General features: G+C 46.2%; 1 pseudogene; it reads right to left on the bottom strand.

Annotated features, from left to right (window-relative positions):
* Window positions 1-273: 273 nt before the first annotated feature.
* Window positions 274-1146, bottom strand: LOC101051427 (small ribosomal subunit protein uS2-like; annotated as a pseudogene).
* Between the last annotated feature and the right edge of the window lie 7068 nt (window positions 1147-8214).

Consider the following 8214-nt stretch of genomic DNA (forward strand, 5'->3'; position numbering starts at 1 on the left):
ACTGAGGGTGCCATATTTTATGACATGTTGGTGCCTGTGGGGTGAGGACAGCGTCCTGCATCCTGGGGTACTAAAAGGATGACATTCTGGATTAGGCATCACCAGGTACAGGTTCCAGCCAGACAGAGCTTTGTGGCATTCTGATGCTTATGACTATATTCCCCTTAGGAAGTCACTCTGCTTCTGAGTTTTCTATTTTTATTTTTTAGAAACGGATGTTTATTTTCCACGAACCTTATTTCTACGTTGCTTAAGAGCCCATGCAAGAACAGATTAAGACCATTCAGTGGTCGCTCCTACCCATTCAGTGGCCTGAGCAGTGGGAGCTGCAGACCAGTCTTCCGTGGCAGGCTGATGCTCCAGTCTTCGGTAGGGAAATGCTGAATAGACACAGAGGGCACCCGCATGCCTTCAGACCGGTCTGCAACCTCAGGCTGAGTAGCAGTGAACTCAGGAGCTGGCGCGGTCCATTCGCCCTGAAATTCCTCCTTGGTCACAGCCTTGGCAGCAGCAGCCTGCTCTTCTTTCCCAGTCTCTTCAGGATCTCTTCAGATCAGGCATGACCTCCCAAGGGTGTTCACGGGAGATGGGGCCACGCATGCTCAGAACTTCCCGAGCCAGCATCCACCACATCAAACCCGCTGAGTGAGCCCTTGTTGTTGCGTGGGATGGCAATGTCCACGTAGTGCAGAGGAGAATCTGTGTTACACAGAGCGGTGGCAGGTAGGTTCACATGAGACGCCTCCGTGCGAGGCTGGTGGTCAGCCCTGGGGTCAGTAACCACAAGAAGCCGTGGCTCCCGGAAGGCTCCCTGGATCTGGTTAGTGAAGGTTCCAGGAGTGAAGCGGCAGCAATTGGAGTGGCTCCAGTGGCAGCAGCAAACTTCAGCACGGCCCTCTGGCCAGTAATCCTGGAGGATATGACACCGACATCAGCAGGGTTTTCAATGGCAACAATGGCACGAGCTGCCAGCAGAAGCTTCTCCCAGGTCCTCTTCCGATTTATGGTGCAGAAGCCATCACTTTTCCTTTTATCCATGTACTGTTCCATCTGGAAGTCAAGATTGCTGCCACCTAAGTGGGTTCCTGCTGCAAGGAACTTAAGGACATCCTCCTTCATTTGCAGGACATGAAGGGCTCCTGACATTGTTGAAAGTTTCCATTTAAATCATGACAGGAATCCAGAACAACGCCATGTGGACCCCTCTGTGGGTAGTGCGGAAAGGCTGTGCCTCATATCTGATGTCTATAAAATGAGGTTTGTATTCTACCATTCCAGAACAGTAAGCCTCGTTTCTTACCGCTTCAGCAGTTTCTTAACCAATGATGAAAAATCCAGCTTGGGTGACTTCAGACCTAAGGATTGAGTGAAAAATGTTGATTTTATGGTGGCTCCATGAGCAGCCAGCCAGTGTGATGAGGGACATCTATCAGCCAAGCGAGGCCTGGAGTGAGCCCACTGGCTGTGCTGCCCATCAACTGGCCGAAACTCAGATCCCGTCATCTGGCTGTCACGCTGAGTGGCAGAGCCTTCAACCAGAGCTTGAACATCAAACATAAACCAGGGGGCAGGAAGGTGCTCAAGGTGGGGAAAGAAACAGGGCTATCCCAAAGCACCCATTAGAGAAGAACATGATGCCGTGTGCTGAGAAATCCAACAGCGTTTGAATCCCCAGGAGGCAGTAATGGTGGCTCATTTTGTCGGATGTGGTGTGCACAAACTGGGGCCAGAGCCCTTCCTCTGCTGGTCACTCCGTGTACCCTGGACAGCTTGTGAACATTCCTGAGCAGAGCAGGGGGCACCCCTGTCAGCTATGAGGCAGCAGCGGAGCTGGGTATGCACAGTGGGTGACGTTGGTTTCACCTCGTGAAGTATCATGTGGTAAGAATGGAAGTACCCTCAAAGCCCAAATAAAGCTCTAACTAGGTAGCAATTGGCAATCCCTGTGCTCTGAGGCTCTTCCTGAAAGCAACGAGGCCAGAACCTGAGAAGCCATCCCTGCAGAGCGTTCCTGCCACCTGGCCAGAAACTCCCCATGAACTCTAAACCTAAGGCTCTTTCAGTGAACCCATGCTACCAGCTGTGGTACTTGGCAAAAACAGGCATTTCGACCACTTCATACACCATTTGGTCTCATCTTCCCTCCTTACCAACAACTACATGTGTGTTTTTTTCTTCTTGGCTTTCCTCATCCTGGAATATCCTAGAATGTTCTTGGTAAGAGGCCTGACTGGCTCCCAGGCTGAGTTCTCACTGGGTGCATAGCAGCAGCTCCATACCCAGGCCTGTACAGACTGAAGGCAGCTGATTTTTTTAAAGGTTTTTTTTCTTTTTTTTTTTTGGGACAGAGTTTCACTCTTGTTGCCCAGGTTGGAGAGCAATGGCTCACTGCAACCTCAACCTCCCAGATTCAAGTGATTCTCCTGCTTCAGCCTCCCAAGTAGCTGGATTTACAGGCATGTGCCACCATGCCTAGCTAATTCTGTATTTTTAGTAGAGACAGGGTTTCTCCATATTGGTCAGGCTGGTCTTGACCTCCTGACCTCAGGTAATCTGCCCAGCTAGGCCTCCCAAAGTGCTGGGATTACAGGCATGAACCACCATGCCAAGCCTTTTTTTTTTTTTTTTTTTTTTTTTTTGAGACGGAGTCTCGCTCTGTCACCAAGCTGGAGTCCAGTGGTGTGATCTTGGCTCACTGCAACCTTTACCTCCTGGGTTCAAGTGATGTGAACTACTACTCCTGCCTCAGCCTCCTGAGTAGCTGGGACTACAGACACAGGCCACCACACCCAGCTGATTTTTGTATTTTTGGTAGAGATGGGGTTTCACCATGTTGGCCAGGATGGGCTCAATCTCTTGACCTTGTGATCTGCCCACCTCAGCCTCCCAAAGTGCTGGAATTCCAGGCATGAGCCACCATGCCCAGCCCAAAAATAATATAAAGATCATGAAACATTTTCCCACTCCATGATCTTACCACCTTAAAGTAGCCGTTTTGGTGATTTGGAGTTAATAACCAGGTTCATTGCACATGTACATATATGCTACATAATCATAACCACAGTGCATTTAATTCATGCATTCCATTTCTCAGTTAAGTAAATACTCTTTAGGTTTCTATCAGCTCTGGCTTTATGAAGTCACAGAGGATCCCATGCCCAGAAGGGAATAAACAATGACTAGTTTAATGCTCTGCTGTCTTCCACTATTATTGTGTGGGAGTATAAGTCTCCTTGTAGGTTCTTAAGAACTTGCTTTATGTATCTGGGTGCTCCTGTATTGGGTGCATATATATTTAGGATAGTTAGCTCTATCCTAAATAGAGTTGCATCGATCCCTTTACCATTACGTAATGCCCTTCTTTGCCTCTTTTGATTTTTGTTGGTTTAAAGTCTGTTTATCAGAGACTAGGATTGCAACCCATCCACCTTTTTTTTTTTTTTTTTTTGCTTTCCAGCTGCTTGGTAAATCTTCCTCCATCCCTTTATTTTCAGCCTACGTGTGTCTTTGCACTCAAGGTGGGTCTCCTGAATACAGCACACCTACGGGTCTTGACTCTATCCAAATTGGATAGAGTCACAAAGTTGTCATGCTGTGTTTCTCAGCTCCATTAAATCATTCATATTCTTCTCTACACTGGTTATTCCAGTTAGCATTTCGTCTAACCTTTCTTCAAGGTTTTTAGCTTCCTTGCATTGGGTTAGAACATGCTCCTTTAGTTCGGAAAGGTTTGTTATTTCCTATCTTCTAAAGCCTGCTTCTGTCAATTCCTCAAACTCATTCTCCATCCAGTTTTGTTTCCTTGCTGGTGAGGAGTTGTGATCCCATGGAGGAGAAGAGGTGTTCTGGTTTTTGGAGTTTTCAGCCTTTTTGCACTGGTTTCTTCCCATCTTCATGGAGTTATGTATCTTTGGTCCTTGAAGTTCGTGACCTTCGGATGGGGTCTCTGAATGGATGACCTTTCTGCTGATGTTGAAACTATTTATTTCTGTTAGTTTTCCTTCTAATGGGCCCTTCTGCTGCAGGTCTGCTGGAGGTCCGCTCCAGATCCTGCTTGCCTGGGAATCTCCTGTGTGGGCTGCAGAACAGCAAAGACTGCTGTCTGTTTCTTCCTCTGGTAGCTTCATCCCAGAAGGGTAGCCCCCAGATATCAGCCAGAGCTCTCCTGTGTGAGGTGTCTGTCAGCCCCTGTGGGGAAATGTCTCCCAGTCTGGATGCATGGGGGTCAGGGAGCCACTTGAGGAGGCAGTCTGTCCCTTATCAGAGCTCAAGCACTGTCCTAAGGGATCCATTGCTCCCTTCAGAGCTGCCAGATAGGGTCATTTAAGTCTTCTGAAGCTGTACCCACATTGGCCCCCTTTCTTAGGTTCTCTGTACCAGGAAGGTGGGGGCTTTACTTCTAAGTCCCTGACAGGGTGCTGCCTTTTTTCGGAGGAGGACTTTATTTACACAGGTGGAGTTAACAGTGCCTACCTGAACCTCGGCAATGGCAGACGCCTCTCCCCTCAGCACCTCCAATGTCCCAGGTCAAGCTCAGACTGCTGTGCTGCCTGCGAGAATTCCAAGCCAGTGGATCTTGACTTGCTGGTCTTTGTGGGGGTGGGACCCTCTGAGCCAGATCACTTGGCTCCCCAGTTTCAGCACCCTTTTTTCAGGGGAATGAGTGGTTTTGTCTTATTGACAAGTACTGAATACTCCCCTTGGTAACCGGCAATCATGGGAACTGCTTGTGTATACCCTCGTTAGTTATCAATAATCATGGGAGCCTCTTGCCTCCTGGTTACCAGCCTCCTTACCTAACTTGTTTGTTCTGCTTCTGTAAATTCTGTGTCAGCTAGGCTTCCCCTCCCCTCTCTTGAGCAAGATACAAAAAGGAATCAAACCCCTTCTTCGGGGCAGAGAGATTTTTGAGCGTGAGCTGATTCTCAGTCACCAGCAATAAAGGACTCTCAACTGGAACTCAGAATGTGGTGCTTTCCTTCCAACTCCCTTGGTTACAACATAATGTGAGCAACTTGATACCTCCAAAGTTAAAATAGTAGTTAACACAATGCATAACAGAGCAGAGCCTTTTATTTTGAGAGGGAACTATCTACTTTTAATTTGTGGGGTATAATGAGAAAAACAAAGGTTTTTTTTTTTTTTTTTTTTTTTTTTTTTCCCAAAGATGGGGTCTGTTTTTCCCGAGGAGTTCAATGCTACCAGAAGTTCTCTGAGGGCCTCTCATGCACGCATTAAGAGTGGTAAGACAAAAACTGGAGAAAGACAATTCAGTCAACTGAGAGGAAAAGAGCGTTTACGTATACATATAATTGGAATACTCACTTCTAATTAAGCTGAGACTCTTTAAGAAAATCCTTTTAAATCCCTTGTTACTTGACTTTAGTCACGCCAAGCAGTTAAGATTTTCTGCTTTTGAACTTTACAAAAAGTAACCTCACAGGTGAAACTGCCAAGCTTTCCTTAGGTTACTACTTAGATGCTGTGCAAAAGTATTTTCAGAGGGGTGATAAGCAGCTTTTGAAACTGTCATTGCAAAATTGTGACTGAGACAGTGAAAGATTTGACCAAACAACTTCATTTTGTTTCCAGCCCCCAAGCTGTCCTTGCTTATCCCTGATTTACAGGAGCCTGGTTTACAGTTTATAGTCTAAAACAAAGATGATAGTGGCCATTTCCCAAGATATACTTCTCTCTTACCTGGGGACCAGATCAAGAAACTAGCCACAAGATCAGAAACCATGGCCCAGGAACCATGCAGCTGGAGGCAACAAGATTTTGACCCTCCCTAAACTGCTCTTAAGATTAGTGCATAAAACATTTTGTAAACCCTGCCCCTGAAGGATAGCTGGCACCACCCAGACTGGCAAAGTGGCTTATCTGATGTTGTGTCCCTCACCCAGGAACTGACTTAGCACAAGAAGACAGCCACCAATGTAAAATGGTGGAGATTAAAACAAAGTATTGCCACATGGTTATGGGTCATGTTCCCAAATACATGAAACAAGACGGAGGCCTGTCGCCAAGTTTGTTACTGACCGTTTTGTTGGGCTGGCTTGAACTGCAGGCTTATGGAGTCCTGCGCCTGGATCCTAACCTAAGATACCCTTTCTTTGACAGAACCATACAGAAAGACCTGCAAAGCATACCAGATTGTTTACAGCTTAAGACCAGCCTCGCAAATCCTTCTTCACCAATTAGAAATTTACAGAGAATTTAAACAATTATTATCCCTTTTACTTATTATCCCTTTTACTGTTTGCACAAATAGAGAGAAGCTAAAAGTCTACTGGTTAAGAGGTCTATACCCTTTTGCCGGCATATCAGGCTTCTGGGCTCCCCCTAGCTTAACTTTAAGCTGAGCATTTTAAGGTTTGGAAAATTAACCTTTCCCAGGTTAGAAGAACATTACAAAAGAGATAGAGGCCGTTTTAAACCACAGAGGAAGGAAACAAACAAACTTAGAAAGCCGTTCCGGTTAGGGCTGTCAAGAGATACTGCCTCTTTTCGCACTGAGAATGGTGTTTCCCCTGTGTATTTGCCTCCCCTATTTTATCATTTCCCTTTTAGCCTACTATAGCAGCCAAACTGCTCATCTCCAAAACTCTTTTCTGCCTGCAGAGCTGCCTATTTTAGCAGCAGTTAGGGTTTGGCTTGAGAGCAGCATAACAAAGCTCCATGAAAGGTCAAATACCCGAGTTAAATTTCGGAAAGATTCTATATACCTATCGTGGTCATCAGAAAATCAGCCTAAGCTCCCTTTGACTTGCCTAAGGTCCTGCAGTGAGAAGGGTACCTGAAGCGGTCCCAAATAAAGGAATCCTCAGATGGTTCCCCTAGAACTTTCTTCTTTCATTTTGGGTAATTATTCTCTTTCAGCCTGCCTGATAGGACTGCTAAAAAAAAAGCTGGGTTGATTTTGCAACACTGGCAAAGGTCTAGCAAAAAGGCCATGCCCTTATGCAAAAGAAAATAAGCCACTTTTTCTTCAAAGGTTTAGGGTTGAAGGCGTACCAGTGCATGTTAAAGACAAGCTGTTATCTCCCTACAAAGAGAAGTGAGAATGAAAGGGCCCTCTAGGTGTCCTTCCTTTTGGTATGTGATCCAGGATGAAAACGTAAACAGTAGGGCCCCCAGCTATTTTTTTTCTCCTTGGCTCCTGAATCCTGGCACTCATTTAAATGTGCTGCCCATGACTGCAGGCCTGACGCTCCAAGCCATGGCACCAGAGAAACTAAACTTTTGGGCTTAGTCATGCTTTCCCCCCAGGCAGTCTTAATGTTCTGCCTTTTGCTTCCCTTCAACCTCCCAGACTTGTGTGGCCTGTGTGCCTTTCTAAAAAAAGATGGATTTCAAGAAAAACACGTAACTGAGCAAGGGCCCTTTAAGGGAGAAGGCGTGCTAGACTGAACTCTGTATCCTGCTACTACGGCCCAAGCTAAAGCATTTCCCCATAGAAAAATGGTCCCGATTAACTTATGAACTTAAAATCCCCTTACTGATTAAGTACTGTCTTAAACAGGAGGCAGAATAAGTGTCTTAAAGAAATGCAGGAACTGAATGGCCGTTTTCCTGCCAGTGGGACAGCATCAAGACTAAAATTTGGGTACAGAAGACATTTTACTCCTGTTAAAAGCAGAGGTTTTCCGTTCTCAGAAGAGGCCTAGAGCCTGATTTCTAACAGTGTAAAAGGAAGCTGCAGCTTTACTGTGAAAAATGAGGAACCAAGTGTGCCTCATGGAGAGGATTTCCATTTCCACAAAGTGATGCTGTTGGCTTAGAAATGCTATCTGCTCAGCTACTTAGGAGGCTGAGGCAGGAGAATTGCCTGAGCCCAGGAGGCGGAGGTTGCGGTGAGCCGAGATCGCGCCATTGCACTCCAGCCTGGGTAACAAGAGCGAAACTCCGTCTCAAAAAAAAAAAAAAAAAAAAAAAAAAAGAAATGCTATCTGCTCACTAGAGAAGTGGAAGCAAATAACTTCAACGTAGAGGGAAAAGGGGAAAACTCTTGTTTCTAGAGGGTAAAAATCCTTGCACATTTCACGCAGAGAAAGAGTAAGCGGCTGCGGATAGAGAAGAAAGAAGAATTTTCCAACAGGATAGTTGAGGATTCTCTGCCAACACCTGGAATGGTCTGTCAGAGGCTGCGTCCCGGTCCAGAGGCCTCTGAATCACGACAGGGTGTGCCCTGGCCAGAACTTTTCAGTTGCCTCG

The sequence above is a fragment of the Saimiri boliviensis genome, chromosome 16, assembly GCF_048565385.1.
Source record: "Saimiri boliviensis isolate mSaiBol1 chromosome 16, mSaiBol1.pri, whole genome shotgun sequence".
Taxonomy (NCBI): Eukaryota; Metazoa; Chordata; class Mammalia; order Primates; family Cebidae; genus Saimiri; species Saimiri boliviensis.